Below are 26,653 nucleotides of genomic sequence, written 5' to 3'. Positions count from 1 at the left end.
TTCAGGGTTATCTGATAGGGTTTTTTCTCATCCCATTAACCACAGTACATCATACACCAGAAGGGCATTTTGTCCTTACATAAACCAAACAATCTAAAACCCACATGGTGCTACAAGAATTGTACACAAAAGATGGGATTGAACATATTTATTAAAAATAAGATAGAGTAGGGTTGCAGGATTATCATTGATTTTAACCCTAAACACATTTGTTCTAGATATTCATTTTAGGATGGATGCTCTTATTATTCATAAAGACTTGGTGTCAGTTGCGGGTTTCTATATGGCAGGCATTGACTCAATAGAGGAACTTTGGCAATATAGAGCTTACAAAAGGGGCAATCATTAGCCCCAATATTATGTACTAAAATTCGTAAACCAGCTTGGCATTGTTATGTAAATGAGCCATAGGGTGAGGTTTTCCCCTGTTCGAACCCATCATTGGGGTACTAGGGAAAATTCAACCACACTTGGCATCTGGAATTTTCAGAGTACCCGACTGACCTTCTCAATCATGGTATTTCAGTCTTACAGGGGATGGTGTTAGAACCATGTTCCCTATGAACATTGCCAAAAAATTATTGATTTATCCAGTGACTGGAGGCAGTCATCCATGCCATAACACTTTGGATTTATTGATTTGTAGAGTCTAACAAACCCACTACACTGTCAGACAGGACGATGAATCTCATCTCATCTGCACTAAGACTGTCAACACGGAAGCAGTACCTTGGACACATCAAGAAATGGGGCATATACTGCTTGGACAACTATCTCGACCAAAAGGCCAAGAACATTCTGGCTGTATTGGAATTTTAACAAGCCTCCATTAGGATAATCGATGGAGCTACAGTGCCATCAATAGTGCCACAAGTGCACTCTCCAATTACCTATCACAAGGATCGGAACGGCACGCGGTGGGAACGCACCCCTGGTAAGCTAACCAGGTACTCCGAAATCTGGGACATGGGTGTCGTTTTCTCAACATGCTGAGGAGCTTGTAGCTCATAACAGCGTTGTCACCTCAGTAACAGACCAGGAAGATGGTTATGCTCATGGTGTTATTTACCGCACAACAAGTCCAGCCATTAAGCAAACTGAGCCTGGACTCCCTGATCATCTCGCCGAGAAACTGGTGTTGTCATACAGGATTTAATAAAAGAAAACAGATCGGGTTCCTCGGGTCTAGGGTTTGATTTTATGGTACACCCATATGGCAAACGACTGTGTATAACAAGACACATCTAACAATACATAGCATATACTCAGAACATTCGAGGTCAGAGTATGGAGTTGTTTATCTCTTACAAGAAACTGCATGATAGGGTCACGACTCAAACTATTTCAAGGTGGCTCAAATAGGTCCTAAAAATGGCAGGAATAGACACTGATGTTTCAACTCTCATTCCACCAGGACTGCAGCAACATCCGCAGCAATATTATACAGGTACCCACAGACCAAATCCTCAGAATGGCAGGAGGGTCATTTTAAAAAAGGGTTTTTCCACAGGTTGTATAATAAACCAGTTAATTTGGAGCCATCATTGTATTAAGAAAACATTTTAGGTTCAACAAAATAATTTGGCCGATAGGTTACAGGGTTATGATTCTCAAATTTTAAAAAATGTTATATATTTTTTTTTCGTTATACCACACAACTCTTTGTATAATTGTGTTTTAAAACTACTAATGATGCTCTCTCCCAATACCCAAGGCAGTTGTGAAGCATGGACTCGTTCCACGGCATGAGGTCACAGAGCTTTGAAATCTTCACGAAGTCACTCACGTGACTCCGAAGTAAAATAGTAAGATTAAACGAGAACTTACCAGTTTGAAGTTTGATCTGTATTTTATGAGGAGTTACGATGAGGGATTTCGTGCCCTCCGCTCCCACCCTCTTATGATCATATCAAAAACTGGTATCTCTTTGATAATCTTACTATGTTAGATCATTATAGGTTTCTGTGACCTCACACCGCTGCTTTGAAGAATGACACGCATGCGTGGAAGCGGGCTTCTTCACGAAATCCCTCATCGTAACTCCTCATAGAATACAGATCAAACTTCAAACTGGTAAGTTCTCGTTTAATCTTACTATTCTTGTTCATAGGAGAATCGTATAAATAAGCTCCAACAAGCAGCCAAAGTATTCTTACTCCAGATCATTGAAGATGGCTCGCACGTCGGAATAGTTAGTTTTCATTCTGCTGCATTTACTGACTCAAAGCTGAAATTAATTGATGGTGATAATGCCAGGAATTAACTTGTACAACTGCTGCCCGCAACAGCCGGTGGGGGAAGAAATATCTGCATAGGAGTTAGGTCTGGATTTGCGGTAAGATTTTCAATAATTCAACTGAATAAAAGATTTTCAGTAATTCATTAGTTTTAGGCATTCCATTTCACTGCATTGCTAGCATTGAATGGGGGGCAGCAGAGTTGCACAGCTAATAGAGCTGCTGCGTCATAGTGCCAGAAACCTGGGTTCGATCCTGACCTTTGGTGCTGTCTGTGTGGAGTTTGCACGTTCTCCCTTTGACTGCGTGGGTTTTTTTCCAGGTGTTTTTCCAGATTTTCCTTCCACATGCCAAAGTTGTGCGGGTGTGTAGATAAATTGGCCTCTCTACCCCGAGTTATCTATAGACAATGTGGACTTGGTGGGCTGAAGGGACTGTTTCCATTCTGTATCTCTAAACTAAACAAAATTAAACGCAAATGTAGAATTGCTATACAAGGAAGTAAAAATAGTAAAACACATGGACCCCCCTATCACCTAATCTGAAGTCTTTGACTCTGAAGGAAGGTGCCGACTTGAAATGTTGTCTACCTATTCCCTCCACAGGTGCTGCCTGACCTGCTGAGTTACTGCAACACTTTGTGTTTCGCAGAATCCATTGTTCAAGATTAAAAGCCCAGAGTGCTGGAATTACTCAGCAGGGGTTACGCAGCAACTGTGGGGAGAGAAACAAAAATAATATTTTCAGATCAATAATGAATGGCCAACTCTGTTTCTCCCTCCACAGGTCACAGGGTATATGAAACAATTAAGCAAACTTAGTATGTTTCTTCTGAAGGTAAAACCAGAATATATTAGAGGTACTTTGCTCAGTGTGGAGAGAAAATGTAGAGAGAAACAAAAGTTAATTAGACTGGCGACCTTTTAAGTCCCGACCTGAAAAGTCACCCATCATTTTTCTCCACAGATGCTACCTGACCCGCTGAGTGACTCCAGCACTTTGTGTCAATCTTTGGTATAAAGCAGCATCTGCAGTTCTTTGTTTCTAGGTTTGAGGAAATGTTTGGTGTTTCCGACTCTCATGATCCGATGTTCCTAATTGATTGCTTCGTAGGTACTTCGTGCAGATGATGGTTCTACAAGTGGTGATGAAATCATATTGGTGGTTCTTGGTGAAGACAATGGAATAAACGGTTGCTTTGCAGAGGTGGAGCAAAGTGGAGCCATAATCCACACCATAGCAATCGGGCAAAATGCGACTGAAGAACTAGAGCAGCTCTCCATTATGACAAGTAATTGTTATTGATCTCCTCTGCAATTCTTGTTCCAAGTTCTGTAGCACAGTTATTAAAGCCCTGTCCCACGGTACGAGTTCATTCCAAGAGCTCTCCTCAGTTTTAAAAAAATCAAACTCGTGGTAAGCACGGAGAATGAATGTAGTGGGTACGTTGCAGCTCGGGGACGTCTCTTAGCGGCTCGTGACGCTAACAGCAGGTACTCGGGATGACTCGCAAACAGCAGGTAAGCACGGGAAGACTCGTGAAGATTTTTCAACATGTAAATCTCCGAGTTCGAATCAGGGCAAACTCGGGAGAGCTCTTGGAATGAACTCGTACCATGGGACAGGGCTAATAGTGGGTTTACAATGAAGAATGCTTGGCCATGGAATAACATTATGGAAACTTCCAATTTCTCTGTTTGGTAGGCTTGGCACAAATCTAATCAAACATCCATATTGTTGGTCAACAACTAGGCTAAGCTCTCCCAGTCATTGGATAAACACTTGGATCTCTGGGGAATAGAAATGGAATGCCTCAGTAAGTAGGTACATTCCAAGAAATGCAAGTTGGTAGGTTAATTACCGACTGTAAATTGCTCCGAATGCCCTAGTTTAAAAGGCAATTAGGAGAATTGTAATGAAGTTAATGGGTACGAGAGAAAGAAGAAATAATTGGGAAATGTAGGAGAATGCAGTTGCTCCTGAGAACTAGCATTGATGAGATGAATGGCCTCAATATGTACCAAATGAAATTATTTTCCTACCTTGACTAATGCACGTTAGTGATTCTTGTACATGGACCCCAGGAAACTTATAGACATGCACTCTTTCTTGCTTTTCACCATTGCAAGATGACTCAAACCTGCGGCAGCCTTAAGAAGGCATCATTTATCATTGGGGATCCCCACTATTCAGGTCATGCGCTCTTCTCACCACTACCATCGGGCAGGAGATATACACCAGAAGGTTCCGGAACTAGTTTACTACAACTATCATGTTCTGCAGAACCCTAATCCTATTTTAGCAACAGAACCCTATGGACCACCTCTTGCACTGGCCTGGTATATTTTTTCATGTCTTATTTTTGTTTTGTACAATTTCTTCCACCATCCTGTGAAATTTGCATGCATAATGTACAATTTATGCTTAATTTATGATTTTTACCGTTGTTTGAGCCTATGGGCCTGAGATTTTCATTGTACCTGTACCTCACCATACATCGGCAGCACAGTGGTGCTGAGGTAGAATTGCTACCTTACTGTGCCTGAGACCCGGTTTGATCCTGACTACTGGTGCTATCTGTGTGGAGTCTGTACGTTCTCCCTGTGACCTTCTGGGCTTTCTCCGGGTGCTCTGGTTTCCTCCCACATTCCAAAGCCGTGTAGGTTTGTACGTTAATTGGATTCTGCAAAATTGTAAATTGTCCCTCGAGTGTAGGAGTTAGCATATGGGGAGTGATCGATGGTCGGCGCAGACTTGGTGGGCTAAAGGGCCTGTTTCCGCGCTGTATCTCTTAAGTCTAAAGTCTTGTGCATATGATAAAAATCTCAACTTGACCATTATGGAACAAAGTGGACAACCTCATCATTATTTCCTTCGCTCCATGCTGCCTCACCCGCTGAGTTTTTCCAGCATTTTTGTCTACCTTCGATTTTCCAGCATCTGCAGTTCCTTCTTTAACAACCTCATAATTACATTTGTCGGCACATTGTAGCTCACTTATTTATCAATGTATTTTTATCTCCTTCACACTTCTGCTGAGAATACTTACCATCTCGAAGCCTCAGTAAGTAGGATATTTGGCCCTTCAGTGATATTGATGAACCCATCCTTGTTCCAGGAGCCCCGTCTATAAATCCACAATAATAAATGATGAACAGATGAGACCCCAGCACATCCTTGTGGGACGCCTCCATCTGTTTTCAATTTAGCTAAATTCAATTTTATTATTATTAATTAAATTTATTAAATTCAATTTAGCTAAATTCCACTTAAAAAAAGTAGGTGCAGGGATTCTAAATGTATGCATTGACAGCTCACACATAATGGCATTGGCAAGGAAAATTTGTTTCTGCACTACTAGGGGCATGTAGGTTTGTTTTATTGTGCAAATACTGGAAGTATCATAAGCTGTGTGCAATGTATCTGGTTAAATTTCAGATATAAATATCCATTAAATTTGACACCAAGATTCTATATGTCACTGTAAGAGTAAGAGTCATGTCTATAAATTCCCAATAATGAAAACAATAACATTGTTTATTCATCCACAGGATAACTGGCAAAAATAATATTTATAGCTCATAACTCATGGCTGTTAAGAAGCTGGCACTGAATTTCTACAGTCCATGAAACCTAAAAGTCGGAAATGGCTGAACTGCCCTTTATGCCCGCTCCGTCTTCATTAAATTCATAGCTGATCCTGTGAACTAAGCATATTTTCCGGCTTCATTATCCCAGGAACACAAAAACCCTATCCCATATTAGTCTGATTATATGCAATGAGTCCTTAGCCTACTGAGATATTGACTTACAAATATTTACAATCTCCATGTAAAAAAAATGGTATTTTTTAATCCCTAAATGGCTGACCCTTTATCCTTAGACTACACACCTCTTTTCAGGTTCAGCTGTGAAAGAAATCAATCTCAACAGCTCTCCCCGTCAATAGCACTCAAAAACGTACACAATACAGTTAGGCTCAGAAGATAAACACAAAAAGCTGCAGTAACTCAGTGGGTCAGACAGCATCTCTGGAAAAATGGAATAGGTGATGTTTCGGGTTGACGTTCAGTCTAAAGAAGAGTCTCGACCCAAAACGGCACCTATTCCTTTTCTCCAGGGATGCTGTCTAACCCGCTGAGTTACTCCAGCTTTTTGTGTCTATCTTTGGTTTAAACCAGTATCTGCAGTTCTTTCCTACACGTTTAGGTTCAGTTTTTTGTCACGTGTACCGAGGTACAGTGAAAAGCTTTTGTCAGATTAAAGACAATACATGTGTACAACCGAGCCATTTACAAAGTATGGTCACTTGATAAGGGAATAACATTTAATGTAAGGTAAAGCCAGTAAACTCCAACCAAGGATAGTCTGCAGGTCACCAATGAGGTAGATGGGAGTCACAAGATGTTGACCCAATAACAATGAAGTATGGCAATATATTTCCAGGATTATATGTTGCCTGGAGAGAAATCTGGAGGAAGGGTGCTCTATGTACCTACTATTGCCTTTCCTGGTGATGACCATTGAGGACTCAAAATAGCTTTTGTGGTACATTTTGTGGATAGACCACAAAGTAGTGACTGTTAGATGGTGGTGGAAAGAATGAATGTTTTAAGTGGCATAGAAAATGCCAATCAAGTAGCAGATAATATTTCATTATACTCCTAACTTGGGTCTTCTAGGTGGATGAAAAGTAGATGAGTCACTTGCCACAGGATGTCGTTTCTACAACCAACTAGGGTTAAAACCTGGGCCGTGCAGGAAGGAACTGCAGATGCTAGTTCAAACCACAGATAGACACTGTAAAGAGGAGTCATCAGGGCGACCACGTCTCATGCGCTACGAGCAGGTAAGCAAACAGTTAAACAACAGATGAGCAAACAGCTAAGCAAATTCACCATAGTGGACAGGCGGCTTAACCAGCCGCCCGGACCGGGTACGCAGCTCGCCATCTCCTCCCACTGCAGGAAGAGCAGGGGCCGGAGCGGTGACCGAACCGGGGATCCAGGAGGAGAAAGAGTAGGCGGAGTCAGAGGAGGGGATGCAGGCGCAGCGGGTGGACGGGCAGGGGAACGAGGTCTGCCAGGCGGAGAGCGGGGCTGGAAGAGCTGAGATGGCAGGGACCGATGCATACGTGGGGCGGCAGGCAGTGTGGTGGACAACGGAGGGGAGAAAGGGTCGGCAGGCGGTGTAAAACCTGGGCTATAATGTATAAATAGTTTTACTTCCAAGTAATTTTTTCAATGGTCAAAGTTCATAAACTCATAGTATCTGCTTCTGGTTTAATTTTCAGTTACCTCTGGTCATTGGTATTATCTATGTTGATTATAAAGTTTGTTCATTCTGCAGGAGGTTTACAGTTTGCAGCAGCTGATAATTTGGATTCAAATGGATTAATTGATGCATTCAGTGCATTGGTCGCAACAAACGGTGACATTAATCATCAGCCAATCCAGGTTTGATTGCTTTTCAGATACTTCTTTTCCAATCATTATTCTTGCTCACTGATTGCCGCAATGTAAACTAACAATTCCATTTGTTTGGTCTCAGCTTGAAAGTTCAGGAACAAGGATCGACACGGCACATGGATGAATGGCACGGTTGTTTTTGATAAGACTGTTGGAAATGACACCATGTTTGTGGTTACTTGGGATGCCCAGGCTCCTATTGTGATTGTACGTAACCCTAGTGGAAAAACATACAACCACGATGACTTCAGGATAAATCAAACAGAACACACAGCCCATCTTAAGATTCAAGGCACTGCACAGTTATGGACCAAAATGCATGATATATTTGACCTAACAAATCTTCTGAATAAATACCAACAGATCAAAGATATGAAAGTCCTGAGCATATTTGGCAATAATTGTTTGAAAATTTTTAATCATTCACCTCAAAGACGCAGTCTAATGGCAAAGTTCACTCCTGTTACATTTCCCCACCCTACAACCTCAGAAATTAGTTTGATACTGCACCAGTTATTTAATTATTAATTGTCTTCTAATATTTTCCACCTTCAAAGATAAAACAGTGAATGATCTGTAAAGGTGGAGCCTAAGCTTTGCTAAGCTGTCAAAGACTTCTTTTAAAAAAAAGTGCTGGAGTAACTCAGCGGGTCAGGCAGCATCTCTGCAGAACATGGATAGGTGACAGTTTGGGTTTGAAGAAGCCGAAAACAAAGGCTGGAGTGGATGTGGAGAGAATGTTTCCAGCCTAGGACCAGGGGGCGCAGCCTCAGAATAAAAGGACGTATCTTTACAATGGAGATGAGAAGGAATTTCTTTAATCAGCGGGTGGTGAATCTGGAGAAACAATACCTCATATTTCACTTGAGTAGCTTACAAGTATGAACATCGAATTCTTTAAGTTTAAGTAATATCCCCCACCCCTCTTTCGTGTGCCCCTCGTCCCAAGTACACATGCAATTCTCCCCATTATCTCGCCACACGTTCCCTCCATTCTTGCCCACTGACCCTTTCCACCAACATCCCTCCCTCTAGCTTAACATCACACTCCTCTTCTTTCCTCATCATACATCCTTCTGTCTCATTTTCAAGTCTAGCCTTCCTAAACTAACTCCACCCTACTGCCAAACAAATCCTCCTCACCTGTATCTGCCCACCACCTGCCAGCTTTTTCCTGGCCCCACCTCAGTTTTCCTTCTTACTACAATCAGTCTGAAGAATGGTACCAATTCAAAATGTCGTCTGTCCATTCCCTCCATAAATGTTGCCCGATCCTCAGAGTTATTCCGTTTAAGAAAGAACTGCAAATGCTGGAAAAATCGAAGGTAGACAAAAAGCTGGAAAAACTCAGCGGGTGAGGCAACATCTATGGAGCGAAGGAATGGGTGACGTTTCGGGTCGAGACCCGAAACGTCACCCATTTCTTCACTCCATAGATGCTGCCTCGCCCGCTGAGTTTCTCCAGCTTTTTGTCTTCCTCCAAGTTATTCTAGTGCTTTGTGTTTTGCTCATGACAATTAATTCATTTAAGGTTGCTTGATTACACTCAGAAACATTTCTCATGGCATTTTCTGGATAGTAATCAGGAGTAAGTGTTGCAGCCATTCCTTCTCTCCTGAGTATGCAAAATGGATAATAATTCAAGTCCACAGAGGCAAGAAACTGAATTTGTGACTTTGCTAGTGTATAGAAAGATTTTAGAGGGGGCTCCTTGATGTATAAATAATCAATGTTTGTTTCCCAAACTGGAAATTGGATCTACAACATCCTGAATCACGGAATCAAACAGTTTGTAACAACCTCTGTTACATCACGAGCAGCAGACGCAGAAATTCCCCCAGTGAATGTTAATGCATACATGAACAAAAAAGACATCATGAGCCCAATCATTATCTACGTGGAGGTTACTCATGGATTTCTACCAGTCCTGCATGCCAATGTGACAGCTATTATTGAACGTCCCAGTGGTCCTCCGATTAAACAGAAGCTTTATGACGATGGCTTAGGTAGGATACGTAGCATGTCCTCGTGAAGGAGCAAGTGTACCGTGGTGTACCATTATTAGAAATATGTGTAATGTGGTTGCATCTAATTCTGGTCCCCTTTCCGTAAAAATATATTAAAGAAATTGGAGGAAGACTCAACGATGCGTGTTAGGTTCAGATGTCCTTTGCCCGTTTCAATGGTAAGCCAATCAAATCAGAACCTTCACTTGACTTTTCCACATCTCAACCAAAAGAGCGATGGTGGATCCAGGGGTGGTAACTCTCCGGGAATTCCCGTATTACCAGCTCTCATTGGGACTGGGGCAAGAACGTCCCTTCTCGGTGTGTTCCTCTTTCATCTCATGGAAGTGGGGTTGGATTACCCGAGTGTTCAGATCAAAAATGAACATGAGGAGCAAAAATAGTTGTCTCAACTCCACCAAGGGTGGATGGGGACAGCCACTGGTCCTTGTTGAGGGGAGAAGATAGATACCACACGTGGGTGCACTCTGCATTCCACCTATGCTATACAACCCTCATCACTAACCCATAACCATCTAATGTCCACTTGGCTTACCTTTTCGAAATTACAGGATCAGCCATTGCCAAGGAAGCAGAGAAGGTTCCAGTGTCATTCCCAGGTTCCATGTCTAGCTGAGTACCATGAATTCCATGTCAGGTGCTTTGCTGTGTAGTGCTGCAGCCTGCAGGAATCACGTGATTGGGATGAACACCCTGCAAGGTCTAATTTAGTTGGGTTTTTTTAAAGCTCTTCCAACACTATCCCTTGCATCAACAGCCAGCAGCAATCTTTATTAAATTCAACAAATGCTACCCCATAACATTAATATAAGTTTCTCCTCCTCTTTTATCCCTTCAGGTGCTGATGTGAACAGCGATGATGGTATTTACTCCAAGTATTTCCTCATGTTAAATGGAGCTGGAAGATATAGTGTTAATGTGCATGTACAGGGAGAGGAAAGGATCGCACAAGTGGCACTAGAAGAGGAGGGCATGCTCCACAGTACACAAAAAATGATAATAAACATTTGACAATGTCATTGCAGCAATCAGTGTTTAAAACCAAAGTGAACTACTGATCTTAGCTGCTATGGAACATATTGTTGTAAATTCTTCTTAGTGCATGGGGGAAAGAATGGTAAAATGGTATAATATAGGATTTGTGTGAACGGAACATTGATGGTTGTTATGGACTCAATGGGCCGAAGGGCCTGTTTCCATTCTGTATTTTTGAATGATTCAAATGTATTCTATTAGCTAAATCTCTGTTTACTCACTTAACCTTACTAGACCCCTTGGTATCCTCTATACAATTGGCTCTCCTACCTTTCTTTGGTCAAATTTGGTCAACTAAGCAATGCTCAACAATCTTACCTGATCTGACTTTTGCCCTCAAGTCCATTTTCCTGACCATTCCCCAAAAAAGGATAATTCCTAAAATTCATGACAAAATCCTTTCTTATTTCATTTTTGGATGGACTCCTATCCTGAATCTATACTTTCCAATTCAAGCCTCTCCCAGCAGGGAAACACTCTTAAAGAAGGTACTCTGGTCAAGCCCTCTTAGAATTCTGTATATTCCAGTAAAATCTCTCATTCATCCAAATTTCAAACAACATAAGTAGGTATGTTACAAAACTTACCTTCAGCGGCGCTGCAGTTCTGTCACTGGCCATGTGCGCGACTTTTGCGCCTTTTGGGGGTGGGGAGATTAAAATGTCATTTTCTTCTGCCTGTCCAAGATATTTCCTCGGGCAACTCCTGATGCTGAAAAATCGTTCCGACTGCCGTTCTCGGCAGTTTAAAAAAAATTAATTAATAAATAAATTTAATTGCTGGAGTAAAATAAAAATCTACTTCTAATGCCGTCAACGCAGACAACGAGACGGATCTCACGTACGGGACAAAACATAAGGTAAGTTGTTTATTTTACATATAAACTTGCTTCTTAGGATTACTTTAATCAAAATTTCATTGGCGAAAATGTGATTAAGTAAATATACGAACCGGCAATGTTTTTACTGCCGATATGGGGTTTAAATTCACCGCAACCGCAACGTTCCAAACGATCGCGTTCCACAAAATCTCACTCGCAAGATGATTTAAATGGCCATTAATTTACGGGAATTAAACACTAAATTCCTTCCATTTGGCCTATAAATTCATGACAATGAGATTTAAAAATCATGTTATATTGTGAATTCTTGCGTGAATGTTATTTGGACACTTAGGCTATTTAAAAATGTTAACATTTTCTTAAGAAATGGATAGATGTTTAGATCTAATAATTGAATTTTGTAATTAGCTACAATTAGGTAACTAACTAATTATATGCTTTAATAGTAAGATTAAACGAGTACTTACCAGTATGAAGTTTGATCTGTATTTTATGAGGAGTTACGGTGAGGTATTACGTGAAGATCCCAGCTCAGTGCGCCGGTGCGGCATACTTCAAAGCAGCGGTGTGAAATCACAGGATAGACACGATATTTGAAGTAAGATAGTAAAGATCATGAGACTCCAGTTTATTAGTTTGATCTATATATTGAGGGTGGGAGCGGAGGGCACGTAATACCTCACCGTAACTCCTCATAAAATACAGATCAAACTTCATACTGGTAAGTACTCGTTTAATCTTACTATTTTACTTCGGAGTCACGTGAGTGATTCCGTGAAGACTTCAAAGGTCTGTGATTTCAAACCGTGTAACAGTTTTTATATCACGCACTGCCGAAGTTTTTGAGGGAGGAAGTGTTATCGTAATCAACCCGTGGATCTTCTTTCACAAGAAACAGAAAGGTATTTGTTAACAATAACAACATAAAGAGCTCCCCTGAGCTTAAATTAATATTGCAGTTTGTAATATTCTTCCTGCAATTAAATCAGGTTTATCAACGGTTTACAATAAAAATGTTCTGAACGTCGTTCCCTTGACCATGCTGCCGTATTGAGAATGTGGTCAACCGGGATGTCCATTCGTTCAGCCGCTGATATCAATGCTGCCCTAGTGGAATGGGATTAAAATGTATTATTTATCTATTCCGGCAGCTTTCAGTACCTGTTGAGCCACCTTGGAGTGGTTTGGCTCGTACCCCGTCTTGGGGTTTCTGTGGTTGACCCATAGGCTTCCCTCTCCCTCTAAGATTGTGGGTTGTGTCTATATATTGTAGTAGATGGGTCACCACACTCAACCTGGACTCTGGTGGGTAGGCCCGGAATCCCACCATTGAATTGGGCGTTCCTGGTCCATATAGCCATATAACGATTACAGCACGGAAAAACACAGGCGATTTCGACCCTACTAGTCCGTGCAGAACTCATAATCTCGCCTAGTACCATATACCTGCGAGTTAGATTTTCCCAGACCTAGAATATGAACGTGATGCGTCTGGGGTAATCACCATGTTATCCAGTCTAGTTTTATGGAGTGACTGGACTCTGTGAGCGTGTACGAGAGCCATAAGCATGAGCGTTTTTAACATAGATTGAGCAAGCTGAGGGATCTGGCTGGTGCCATTCTCTGAGATATGTCAATATCACACCAATATCCCATACATGGGTATACCTGGGTTTTTGGGGCTTATTATTATAGTACCCTCATAAGTTATCTTCAGTGGATGGGATCCCAAGCTCTGCTGTCATGCTGTTTTAGATAAGCAGACAAGGCGCTCCATGCTGTATTTGCAGCACTGTAACTCACCTTTTAGTCATGGTGTAGATGTTCCAGGAACTCCAATACATCAGTGGTTGAATAGTTTGGTATGTTGTCCCTGCGTCGTGGCAGTATTTTACCCATGTTAGCTCTTGGTGACTGTTCGCAGGGATGCCGACATGGTGGTAATGGTTCCTTTGGATAATCCCAGTCCCTGGTAGGGTCTATTCAAAACCTGCACCCAGGAGTTTGATGTTTCCCTGGCATGGGTGGCTTGTGCCTGATACTGGGTTGAGTCAGCAACCGTGGTCCACTAGGGAAATCCATAGGTGAATCGCCCACCGTGTCGTGATGAACTGGGAACCATGGCTGTGTAGGCCGGTCGGGCACGTTCAATATCTCGGAGACAGAATCCATCTGTATTACGAAGTGCCCGACTGATGAGGCAGAAGGGAGGAAGGCAAAGCAGAAATTCCCCCTTCCAGCGTGTAGGCATCTATCGCTGCTGCCTCTCTGGTTCCTAAGTCACATACATAGGTTACTGGTGGTTCCGTCTTGTGCAACCAAATTGATATCTGGCTTTCAAACTGCTTAATACCTTTAGCAGATATTTTGGGTTTGACATCTATTCAATGTTATCATAAATTTTACTCGTGACGTGGTGTTTCCCACTGTTCTAGCTTCCTAGGAAATAGGCAGCTGATAGTTAAAATGTCTTTTGACACACCATTGCCAGATCTGTTTCCAATTTGTTGCACGATAGTGATTTTGTGCTCCCCATATGGTTGATATAAGCCACCACCATAGTATTATCAATCCGTAACCGCATATGTACGTGCTGCATTTGAAATGCATATGCTTTTTAGCCCAATAGGCGATCACCAATCCCAAATTATTGATGCCCGGTGTGTGTAGTAACGATGATTCTGATTTGGTCCATCTGTTACCTGTGCTGGATATGGAGTTTAGTTGCTCCCCAGCCTAAAGTACTGGCATCGGTTTTTAATAACCAAGTTGGGATTGGTGACAATAATAGGGCTGAAAACTATGCCAACATATGTCTGCCCACCACTGTAATTGTGATATAGTTTCAGTGGGTACATTCATGATTAGATTATAGTGACCCAAGCACCTTGGCAGAGTAACAGTCATATGGATGGAATGATATTGAAGCCCAGATAATCCATGGTAGTTAATGGCTTCAATACTGGTTTATCTGGGCGTGGGATGAACCTCAGTGCTTTAGGGAGCTGTTTCGTAGCTAGAACTGCTGCCACAGCTAATCCCTTTGTTTCCCCTAATATGAGGATACCATCCAATATGTGCCATGATTAGATTCAAATTCAATTTAATGTTTTCTAAATATTTCATGGCTATTTTAATAGTTATAATGGTTTGGGGCTGAGATTGACCATTGGGAATGCTCTATACTCCCATAGTTGCCCTAACCGGGATATCCATTGTCCAGGTAAAATGTTTTGTTTTAGGTATCTACAATGATCCTAGTGTATGGGTATAAGATAGTTTTCATCTTCCATATCAATGCTCGCCATAAGGTATCCTTTGGAGATCAGATGTCTGGCAGTGACAAAACCCGTCTCCATCTTAAAGTGTATATACTCAACAGATTTATTTAGTGATATTAGATCAATGATGATGTTACATTCACCATCTTTTGTAGTTTTAGTGAATATATTCGATACAATTCCAATGGTTCATTTTTACTCCCATGATCCATTTAGTAATGAGCCTTTCTAGTTCAGCTTGACCTTCTCACTTCTCTTTTTAGAGGGAGAAAAATGCCCTTTGGGCGCATGCTGAACTGGCGGTAATATGCCCAATTTGAATTCAAGTTTATATGCACTAATACTGTTGAGTATATATTAGTTATTTGTGACTGCACCCATGCTTTATCAACAAGTGTAAATGCTCCCCCCTGCAGTTAGTAGAACACCCTTATTTAGTGTAAACTGGGAGGAACCAGACTACCTACCTCCATGTTTATTGTTTGTTCATGAAGGCCTAGTTTGCTGGTATGCTGGTGCTGTCGATGGGGCGGCGCATTTTCCCACGGCTCCGCTCTGGGCCCCTGTCTAAAAAGAACTTTGGGGGTAATGTCAAGCGGTCACCAGGCTTTCACCAGTCTTAGTTTGATATTGCTGGTGGATGCCGAGGGGTGCTGCCAGCTGGGTGTTGGATGCGATGTCCTGCTCGTTCCATGGCTTGCCCTCATGAGGCGCACAGGTTTAGCTGCCTCTCGTCCCGCAGCAGCGGTTTGCATAGCCCCGTATACTTGGGGTTGCGGGCAGGTCTTGTATGCACCAATGTCAGTCGAGTATCCCAAATTTGGGAACATCTTAGGCGTCAGCACCCTCGTAGTGCAACGGGATAGTCTCATCCTGGGAGAACCACCTTGGTGATCATGGCGTCTCGCCTGCCAGGTGAGTATGATCCGTGGAAAACAAGCAAAGGCGGTGACATCTTGACCCTTCTGTTAGGAGCTTCAGATTTCGCTGCATTCAGCTCTTGTCTGCGAGTCTGCTGACCCAGCTGCCTGCGGATTTGCCTCTAGAAAGGCCTGCTCCTGCAGGGCTTTGTTGGGAAGATGGTCGCGTGGAGGAGCCATGTAGTGGCCCACGACACCCAGTAGCTCTTCCTGATCCTGCTCCCCTGGCATACTGCTGTTCTCGTCCGCCTGCCCAGCGTTTAAGCCAGCCCAGCCCTGGCCTCCTTAGCTAGCCTCAAAAGAGGGAGCAAAAGGGTGTGCTATACATTGGAGGAGGCATAGCTCAAACTCCGTTGTTGCATCAATCCCTCGATAAGGGAGATGCTAGTGCAATAGCACTGGGGTAGGAGTGTCAGCTCCCTTGGCATTCAGCCAGTGCCCCTTTTTTCCTGGAGGTTTTTAACTCCATGACCTCCTCTGGCTTGGGGAGACAGACATACTTATTTTTGCTGTCTCCAACCTGTTCCAGTGTTGGAGGAAGTTGATTCCTATAGAACCTGTAAATTGGTAAGATTTTGTCTTACCTGTATGTAGAGGCTGCCTGCCGTTTTTCAGGCGGCATTGTAGCGGTTCCCGGGCGGCGATGCTCCTTGTCAGGAGTCTGCAGGGCTGCCGGTCGGGTTTTTAAACTTCCCGCCGGTCCGCTGCTGTTAACCAAACAGCTGTTCAGCAGACCGGCATCAGCGCAGCTCCCTGCAGCGGTCCGCAGTCTGTGCGGTCCCGTTAGCGCCTTTCCCCCTCCACTGTCGGCTCCTTCGCTGGAGTCGAACGGGGGCCGCTTACTCTGCTACTTTGCTCCCCCTGGAGCAAAAAACGCAAGGCACGATTAAGGTAAGTACTTACCTCACGTCCTTGGTTGCGGGAGCTGCCGACTCCCGCTGGCCGCGTTCTGCACAGCTGTGCGATTAAGCCGCACCTGCGCACTGAGCTGGGATCTTCACGGAATCACTCACGTGACTCCGAAGTAAAATTTCAGGTCATCCATGTAAGATTGTTTCATATTTGTTTCAGAATGTTTCAATCTATAATAATTGAAAATTACATTCAGTTCTCTTAATTTTTAAGAACGTTATGGGCTTTTGACTGCCCTCGATCACAGCTTTTGAGTCAAGTCAACGGAAAAGCAATAGGGAACAAGATGCTAATTGGCCATAACATTTTTAATAATGAAGATGTGAAAGTGAATTAGGTGTCAAATTAAACTTCTGTTTATGCTTTATCTGATGGGATAAATTGCAGACTTGATTTTTAAAATCTCAAAATTTTGTAACATTGCTAACAAAAGCCCATTCTGTCGTTTTTTCTCTCGCCAAAATCAACTCATTCAATCGAAGACCCAATCTCATGAACATTTATGCCATCAATTCTAAGGCAACTATATACTTCTGTAAATAAGTTCACAACTATATTCTGTGCATCGGAGGTGGTCTTAGCGGGACCCTAAGCGTTTACTCCAACAATCTTCCAAACTTAATTTGTGTTCTTAATTACTTTGTTACATCTTTGTATGCTTTTCTTCAAAATGGATAATCTATTTTTTTTTCATCTGCCACATTTCCCTCCAATTACTCCATCTATATATCTCGCGAGCACTTGGCATCCTCCTTATAGCTCACTTTTCTATTCTACCTGTATCAGTCATAGATTGAATTATAGAATTATGAAGCATGGAAACGGGTCTTTCAGCACAACTTGTCCATGCCAATGTCTTACCAAAATCTTGTACAATTGTGATCTAATGTCCTGATTTCTATACTCAAAACCCTGACTATACATTTTATTGTACCAATTGGTATATGTGACAAATAAATGTATCTTGTATCTTGTATACCCAATACCTTGACAGATTAAGGCCAACATACCAAAATATTTTGTTACCACCCTTATTACTTGGGACATCACTTTCAGGGAACTATTTACCAGTACTCCATGATCCCTCTGGTCTATAAAGTTGACTACATTGCACATGGCTCATTCATCTAGGTCATTAATGTAAACTATAAATACTTGAGAGCCTTCTACTGATCTCCAAGGCATCTGGTTTGTTCCAGCTTTCCAAGATGAAAATGACCTGTTTAGTTGACTCATGTTCTCAATTTCTATTTCCTGTGGCTTTGATAAGTTACCTGTAAGTTTATGTCGCAAATCTTAATGATGTGCACCTTATTTTTTTCATATAGGAAATATCCAAACACATTCAGCAAATCTTCCAAACAAGGAGGGTCTTGTGGCTCAATTAGGAGGCTTCCAAAGGGTCAAATCAGGAGGAACAATTTTAGTCCCCTCAGAAGCACTCAGTATTGACTTCAGACCATGTAAAATCACAGATCTTCAAGCAACAATAGTTAAAAATAGAATTAAGCTGGAATGGACAGCGCCAGGGGGAGACTATGATCAAGGCAAAGGTAAATGGTTCTGATTTTAAACTAAGTAATCTTTGTAGTTTCTCTAAAGTTCATAAGATACCAGATTCAGATTCAACTTTAATTGTCATTGTCAGTGTACAGTACATAGACAATGAAATGCAGTAATCCAGTCAGTAATCTAGCTGTTCTTCCCTCCAAGTGCCTTCATCACTAAATACTGTTGCAACACAGAGAAGCAATGAATGAGGTGAAGGCAAATTCAACGCTAGCATTTATATCAAGAGAACTGGAATACAAAAACAAAGATGTAATGCTGAGGCTTTATAAGGTGCTGGTCAGGCCACTTTTGGAGTACTGTGAGCAAATTTGGGACCCATATCTGAGGATGGATATGCTTGCTCTGGAGAAGGTCCAGAGGATGTTTACATGAATGATTCAAGGAATAAGTGGGTTAAGCATATGGTGAGCGTTTGACAACACTTGACCTGTACTCGCTGGAGTTTAGAAGGTTGAGGGGGGGGATTGAAATGAAACTTACAGAATAATGAAAGGCATAGAGTGGAAAGGATGTTTCCACTTGTGGGAGAGTCAGTGGTCATAGACTTAAAGAGTGCTTGTCAGAAAGGAGGTGAGGAGGAGCTTCTTAAGTCAGAGGGTAGTTAATCTGTGGCACTCATTGGCACTTAGGGCTGCGGAGGCCAAGTGAGTGGATATTTCTACAGCAGAGACAGACAAATTCTTGATTAGAATGGATGTCAAGGGTTATGGGGAGAAGGCAGGAAAATGGGATTAAGAGGCAGAGATCAGCTATGACTCGATGGACCAAATGGCCTAATTCTACACCTATAACTTGTGAACAATTCTAAAAGGGCTGGCAGCATTTTAAAAAACAATTATTGACATGGATTGATACTCCTGGTGAGACACCTAGTACAGTGATGGCAAGTCAAGCTTTGGCGGGGTACGAGTTGGGAACGTGGAACTATTGGCGAGGAGTATCAATATCCATTTTATTGTGACAATTTTTAGGTGCAGGATGTGATTAGTGGATCTATTATGATGAGGGCAGAAAAAGCACAAGAAAATAAACAAATACAATGCAATTATTCTAAATACAGGCTGCCGTTGGAGTACAGGATTAACTCAGCTGGTCAGGCAGCATCTCTAGAGGATACGGATAGGCAACGTTTCTGGTGTCCTCAAAGATGCTGACCTTCCCCACGGCATAACATTCAGTCCAGAGCTTTGGGAGATGTTGAACATGAGGTGCATGTTGGTCTAGATAGCCAGAAAGTTTCTTATTTAACTATTTAATAGTGGTTTCTCATTAAAACTATACGTGCATGCCTTTTTGCTGTCTGTAAAGGATCGCTACTCATCGTCTCATTTGAATAAGTAATCTCTCTGGTAATGTAATGCACAAAACTGTCAGCTTAAGACCATGTTCTCAAATCCTGGAAAGGGGGCTGAATTTGCAATGACTCGGGCAGGGCCGGCCTTAGAAGGTGCGGAGCCCAATTGGGAACAAATTTCATAGAAATATAAATATATAATTATAAATGAGTCATATTCAGGCTGGTGCCGTAATTACTCAGGGTAGGCAGTCAGGCTTTTAAAAAATCTTAAACCACGCATGCGTAGATTGTCCTCTCCGTAAACAGAAAAATAAAGAAAGTAACAATTCAATTTGCCCAAGGCTTCCAAATGTCCTTCTTTCTGAATAACTGAATGGGCGGGGGGGTGGAGGGTGATGGCATGCGGAGAGATGGTAGGGAATACGGGAGCACACCGGGACAAGTTGAATCAGTTGTGATCTTATTGAATGACAATACTAGTTCAAGGGACCAATTGGGGGGTGTTCCTTTCACAGCGTGTGGTGAGTCTGGTCAGTGGTAATGTTGCGGGGAGGGCAGGAGCATTGAGAAGGAAGGGGTCGGGGATCATGCCAGTGACCCACTCACTCACCACTGCCACGGCGCACCGGACGCGGAGCCACAGCATTGTGGCTGGAGAGGGAAGCAGCTCATGTGGCTACGAGCGGCCGTCGGGACCGGACAGCGGAACCGACTGCTATCTCAGCGCCTTCTGCCGGCCTGCTCACCTGGGGAAATTATCTCTGAACAGTGAGGGGACCAGCTCAAGAGCAAAGATCATAGAGCGGAGTGGGTCAGTGGGTGATGGATAACAGGACAGTGGGCAGTGGAGCTTACTCCTGTGTCAGCACGAACAAGGGACCAATTGAGGTTACTCACATTGACATAGCTCCACCACCCGCTGTCCTGTTATCCATTGCCTGCGGACCCGCTCGAGCTGGATGCTAGCATGATCCCCGACCCCATCCTTCTCAACGTTCCTGCGCTCCCCGCAAATTTACCCCTGGCCAAACTATCCGCACGCTGTTAAAGGAACTCTCTCCCCCTCCCCCCTCCCCCGGCAGCACTGTCCTTTTACAGCCACTTCCCACTTTTCAGCCGCTTCCCATCAGCTGCTGGCAATGAGGGATAGACTTGGCTATCCTTCAGTATAGCAACATTGTTCTTGATGCTATAAACTCCCCATAAAAGTTTTTTATTTAACTCTGAAATTGAAGATAGACAAAAGCTGGGGTAGCTCAGCATGACAGGCAGCGCAGCGACTCTGGAGAGAATACCCTTCTTCAGACTGAACTGAAATCTAGTCGGTGACAGTACTTGTGATTGTCTGAAGGGTCTCCACCTGAAACGCTACCCTCTCCCCAGAGCCTCAACAGAACCTGCAATGTGGTGTTACATATATACTGCAATCAGGGATGGAAGTGGGTTTTAGGAACTGGGGGTACACTAAGGTCCGTGAGGCTGAGGTTGGGAAGGAAGGGGGTGGGGGATAGACGCTATAAGCCCCGCCATGAGAAACTTTATTTAGCTCCGAAATTGACGATAGACAAAAGCTGGAGTAACTCCGCAGGACAGGCAGCGCAGCGACTCAGGAGAGAAGACCCTTCCATTAATTAGGCAGTTAAACTGAGATGGCAATTTGGCAGTTTGTGGGATGATAGGCTCCTGAGTAGTCTTGATGCATGAACTCAAAGTTCTCAATTGCTGTTTCTCATATTCCGCAGTCAAAGACCACAGATTCTCAGTGGGGTGTGCCAAGTTATCATTATCCATTTTTGAAAATGGCCTGTACTTTTATTTATACTGGGTATTCCATTATTTCCTTAATCTTTTAGCTTCGCACTATGAAATGAGGATGAGTGACAACCTGCTGCAACTTCGAGACAACTTCTTCAATGTTAATCTGGTTAATTTGACCAGTATGAAACCACGATCATTTGGTTCCAGAGAAACAGCCACAATTGTTCTCGAACATAGAGAACTGCAAAACGGGGCAACTCTGTATTTTGCTGTCCGTGCATATGATGAAAATCGGCGGGTTTCTGAAATGTCAAATGTGGCCAAAGCTTCTGTCTTTGTACCTTTAATTGAGCACCCAAATGATGTTAACATATCAGTGATAGTTTCAATTGTAACCATTGCTATATTTATTGTATGCTTGATTATTTTGATCACAAATTGTGTTCTGAATAGTGTTAGCCAAAAGAGAATTTTGGCAGATGAAGAGTAATAAATTAAAATCTAACGCAAAAGTTAACAGACCTAATTAAAGAGATTTAAAATTGTAATAAAAACCAAATTATACACCAATGGGTTTGGAGGGGAAGGTTCAAAGGCAGTTTTCTTGCTATTTGTTGTAACTTCAGTACTTTACCCATGCATATCCTAGGACGATGTTATAAGATGTACTTAAATACTTTCCAGGTTTCATTGACTTTAATTTAGCACGGAATCAGGCCATTTGATCCAACTCTTCCATGCCAACCACAATACTCCTCTACGCTATTCCCATTTGCTCGCATATCCCTCTCACCTTACCTATCCGTGTACCTGTCCAAATGTTGTTATAGTACCTGCCTCAACCTAATCCTCAGGCAGCTCATTCCATATGTGTATTTTTTACAATATTGGAGAGATTTTAGCACAGAACATTAAAAATGTCATATCTTCACTGTTTCAAGTAGTATGGTATTAATTTTTTCAAGGATTGTTACTCAAATGTGCAAGAGATGGTAGATAGTCATTAGGAATAAAATTAATTCCCTGATTCAACTAGTTTATAGCTCAAAAATATTAATTTTTAGGACACCAAAAATGTGACATGCTTTGACACAATGAAATAAAGAGGCAATTTCTGCATTAATTTCATTATAATTCAAAACATTTTCAAGTTTGTTGCTTTGCAGAGATGCACGTTTCACAATAATATGCAAAACCTTTAATGAATTTGGCATTAAGTGCTCTGAATATTTCAAAGATTGTAATGGTGGTTACTCTTGGTGTCCACCCTATTTTAGAGTAACCACCGTTCGACCACAATGGTAAATTAAGACCAAAGAATTTCCCAAGAAGACTGAAAATGTTCTAGTTTGAAGAACTCAATAGATAATGAAATTATGAGAAGAAAGTAACCTTATAGTGTTCGGCACGGACTTGAAGAGCCGAGATGGGGAGCCTGTTTTCCATGCTGAAATTGTTATATGGTTAATATCAAGATTTTGTAAAAGCTACTGCATGCCAAAATTTGTGAATATGTTTGGTGTCCACCATCACACGCGTGACACCAGCATTTTGCAATAGCTATATTTTCATCAAATTTTGTACCTGCAGTCTCTTATTATGGACAATTACTTCCATAAAGTTTATTCAAAACACGAGAAAGAAATTTCACAAAAAGTACTTGAAGAAACAGGAGCTACTTTCATTTTGGTGACCACCCTTGGACACTATATAACACGCTTAACGCACGTTTCACTAGATAACAGGAATATTGCTCATTTGGTCACATACTCCATGTTTATAGCAAGAAGGTACAATTGTGTGTTGAAACACAGCAAAAGTGAAGAAATCAGCTATCATGCTTTAGAAAAAAAACTTTCTAAATTTCATGTAACGGTTGGTTGGAGCGGGGCTGCTGCTTGGGGCGGGGCTGGGCTACTTTGGATCCCTCCGAAGGTCCAGGTGGAAACCTCCGCCGGCTTTCCTCAGCTCCAATAAAGACGCGATGGCACAGGAAAGGGCAGACCGTCCCAGGGAATGACGGGGAAGAGACTAATCCGTGCAGCGCTGACTGGCAGGAGAAGAGATCGATCTGTGCATGCGCGGTTTTTAAGATTTTTAAACCTCGCTAACTTTTACGACATTCAACCGACGGAACGAAACTTGGTGGACTCGCTGCACAGGAAAACGGTGAGTGAACTGCTGAAAAGTCGTAGCGTTATCGCGAACCGTTATTGTGCAAATAAAAAGACCGCCAAAGCGGAAGATAACAAGATCAGAGGTTTAGTATAGTATAGATGTCACACTTTTTGTACCCAGTATTGTAAAAACACATATTCAACCAACTGAGTAAAAAAGCTTCCCCTACATTCACCATTCCTTTGGTACACAAAAATGCTGGAGAAACTCAGCGGGTGCAGCAGCATCTATGGAATGAAGGAGATAGGCAACGTTTCGGGCCAAAACCCTTCTTCAGATTGATAGGGGGTGGGGGGAAGCGGGGAGAAGAAACGAAAAAGGAGGAGCCAGTGGGCCGAGGTAGGAAGGGGAGGAGACAGCAAGGGTTAACCGAATTGTGAGAAATCAATGTTCATGCCACCAGGATGCAGACTTCCCAAGCGGAATATGAGGTGCTGTTCGTCAATAACTCTGGCCGTGGAGGAGGCCCAGGACAGTGAGATCGGATACGGAATGGGAGGGGGAGTTGAAGTGCTGAGCCACCGGGAGGTCAGGTTGGTTAGTGCGGACCGAGCGGAGGTGTTCACCCAGACTCGACTTCACCATTCCTTTGCCCACTTAACTGCTGATCAAGATCCCACTGCAATTTTTGATATTATTCTTCACTATCTACAATAACTCCTATTTTAGCGCCATCTGCAAATGAATGAACCGTGCCTTGCACATTCTAATCTAAACCATAAAATCATAGTCACGGAATTACACGGCATAAAACCGGCTCTTTGGTCCAACTTGGCATGATGCTCTTTTGGACTGGAGAATCATGATTAGTGGTGTGCCTTAAGGATCAGTACCTATCCATTATTGTTTTGTCAGCTATGATTTGCAAAGTCAGTGTGAGCAAGTTGGGCCAAGTTGTCTCGCCAGGGGTATCAGTCCATGACAATAATCATAATCATACTTTATTAGCGAAGTATGTTTTGCAACATTCGAGGAATTTAACTTGCCACAGTCATACCAATAAAAAGCAACAAGACACACAAAATACAATTTAACATAAACATCCACCACAGTGACTCCTCCACATTCCTCACTGTGATGGAGGGCAAACAAAAATTTCAATCTCTTCCCTTATTTGTTCTCGCGCGGTAAGGGGCCTCGGGGCGATCATGGCTCACGTAGCTGGCAGTCGGGCCCTTCGTGTTGGGGCGATCAAGCTCCTGCATTAGGGGGGGAATCTTAGTTCCCCGTGCTGGGTGATCAGGGCTGGTCGAAACCTTCTGCGTCATTTGGTGCTTCCCGACATCGGTCTCTACCCGAGACTACGAGCTCCTCGATGGTAAAATCTGCAGGCTGGAGCGTCGATCCCAGGCAAGGGATCGGCTTTGATGGCAAGTCCACGCCACCGCGTTAGGGCTCAAAGTCAGTCCGAAGCAAGGCCGCCAGCTCCATGATGTTAAGCCGCAGAGCGACCGGAGATACGATCCGGAAAACAATCGCATCTCTGGCGCATCTCCCTCCCCCCTCCCCCACATAAAACAAGCCAGAGAATATTATCAACAAACTTTTAAAACACACTAAAAATAACAAAAAAGACGAAAAGACAGAGACTGCTGGTGAGGCTGCCATCGCTGATGACGCCACCCGGTAGAATGCCTGCTCCGTAAATGCTGCCTTTAAGAATTGTATCATGTCACTCATTGCTTCCCTGTGGTGCAACAGGAGTTATCTCTTCCAAGATCCTGGGTGATCTAACCTTCGAGAAAAACCTAGCATGCGGAATCATATAAAAAAGCTGTATTGATTATCCATAATTAACTGCTACATTTTCATATATGTATGTATCTTCTCCCTCAGAATCCCCTTCAGTTACTTAACTACCACATAGAGGGGGGTTGCATGTAAGCTCGCTCATAGGGCTTGACGCACGGAGCGCTCAATCCATCTGGAGGACATCCGTCACTTCCGGTATATTGTAGTGGCCTGGTCAAGGTCAGGAAAAGACCGGACGCCAGGCGGATTCAAAAGAAGCTTTTTAATTCCAACAGTTCAAGAACACCACACCGACACTCTTATCTCTACCCCTCGGGAGTCGACCGGTAAACCCCGTGGCAGACCTACGCCCCTGTCCCTCAATCGTCGAGGGGGATGATCCAAGGAGTGGCCTACCCCCCAGGGACCGCCACAGGACCCCCCCCAAGTACCCGAGGTACGAAACGGACAGGACGGCGTACACGACGGCCAGACCGGGTGCACACTACGCTCGGACCCGGAACAGGCGCCTGATCAACAAATGCGGGGTACGAAGTAACCAAAGGAGGAGGTACCCTAGACAGAGGTCGCCCTCGCTTACGGGGCAGTGCTACCAGCGCCGGCCGATCGATATGTGCTGGCTTCAACCGCGCAACTAAAACAGTCTCCCGCCGACCCCCCATGTCCAGGACGAACGTCGACGAGCCCTGTTCCAAGACCCGGAAGGGGCCTTCGTACAGCCGCTATAGAGGTGTCCGATGTGCATCCCTGCGCAGAAAAACAAACTGGCAGTCCTTCAGAGCAGAGGGAACGTGCGGACGGAAGGACCCATGACGAGAAGTGGGCACCGGCGCCAGCTTGTCCACCGTCTGCCGAAGACGTTGCAGTGCTTCTGAAGGCTGCTCCACCTGGCCACGTGCCGGTGGGATGAACTCCCCAGGCACCGTTAACGGAGACCCATACACCAACTCAGCGGAGGAGGAGGCCAATCCTCCTTGGGTGCAGTGCGTATCCCCAGCAAAACCCACGGTAGAGCGTCTACCCAGTCTGGGTCAGTGAGCCGCGCCCTTAGGGCACCCTTAAGTTGTCGGTGAAACCGTTCCACTAGGCTATTCGACTGCGGGTGGTACGCTGTCGTGTGGTGCAGACGAACACCCAGGAGGCGTGCCATGACCGACCACAGCTCTGACGCGAACTGAGGCCCCCGGTCGGATGTTATGTCCAGTGGAACCCCGAACCAGGCGATCCAGTACGCCAACAATGCTCGAGCACAGGTAGTTGTGGTGGAATTCTGTAGCGGAATGGCTTCAGGCCACCGCGTGAAGCGGTCCACAACGGTAAATATATACGTCATGCCCTGGGACGACGGCAGCGGCCCCACGATGTCCACGTGAAT

General features: G+C 43.5%; 1 pseudogene; it reads left to right on the top strand.

The window, feature by feature from the left end:
• The window catches only part of LOC129716481 (calcium-activated chloride channel regulator 1-like), a 40,092-nt pseudogene extending 17,751 nt beyond the window's left edge, over positions 1-22,341 (top strand).
• Positions 22,342-26,653: the final 4,312 nt, after the last annotated feature.

This window comes from Leucoraja erinacea, unplaced genomic scaffold, assembly GCF_028641065.1.
Source record: "Leucoraja erinacea ecotype New England unplaced genomic scaffold, Leri_hhj_1 Leri_243S, whole genome shotgun sequence".
In the NCBI taxonomy this organism is placed as follows: Eukaryota; Metazoa; Chordata; class Chondrichthyes; order Rajiformes; family Rajidae; genus Leucoraja; species Leucoraja erinaceus.
This window is presented reverse-complemented; position numbering and strand designations above follow the sequence as displayed.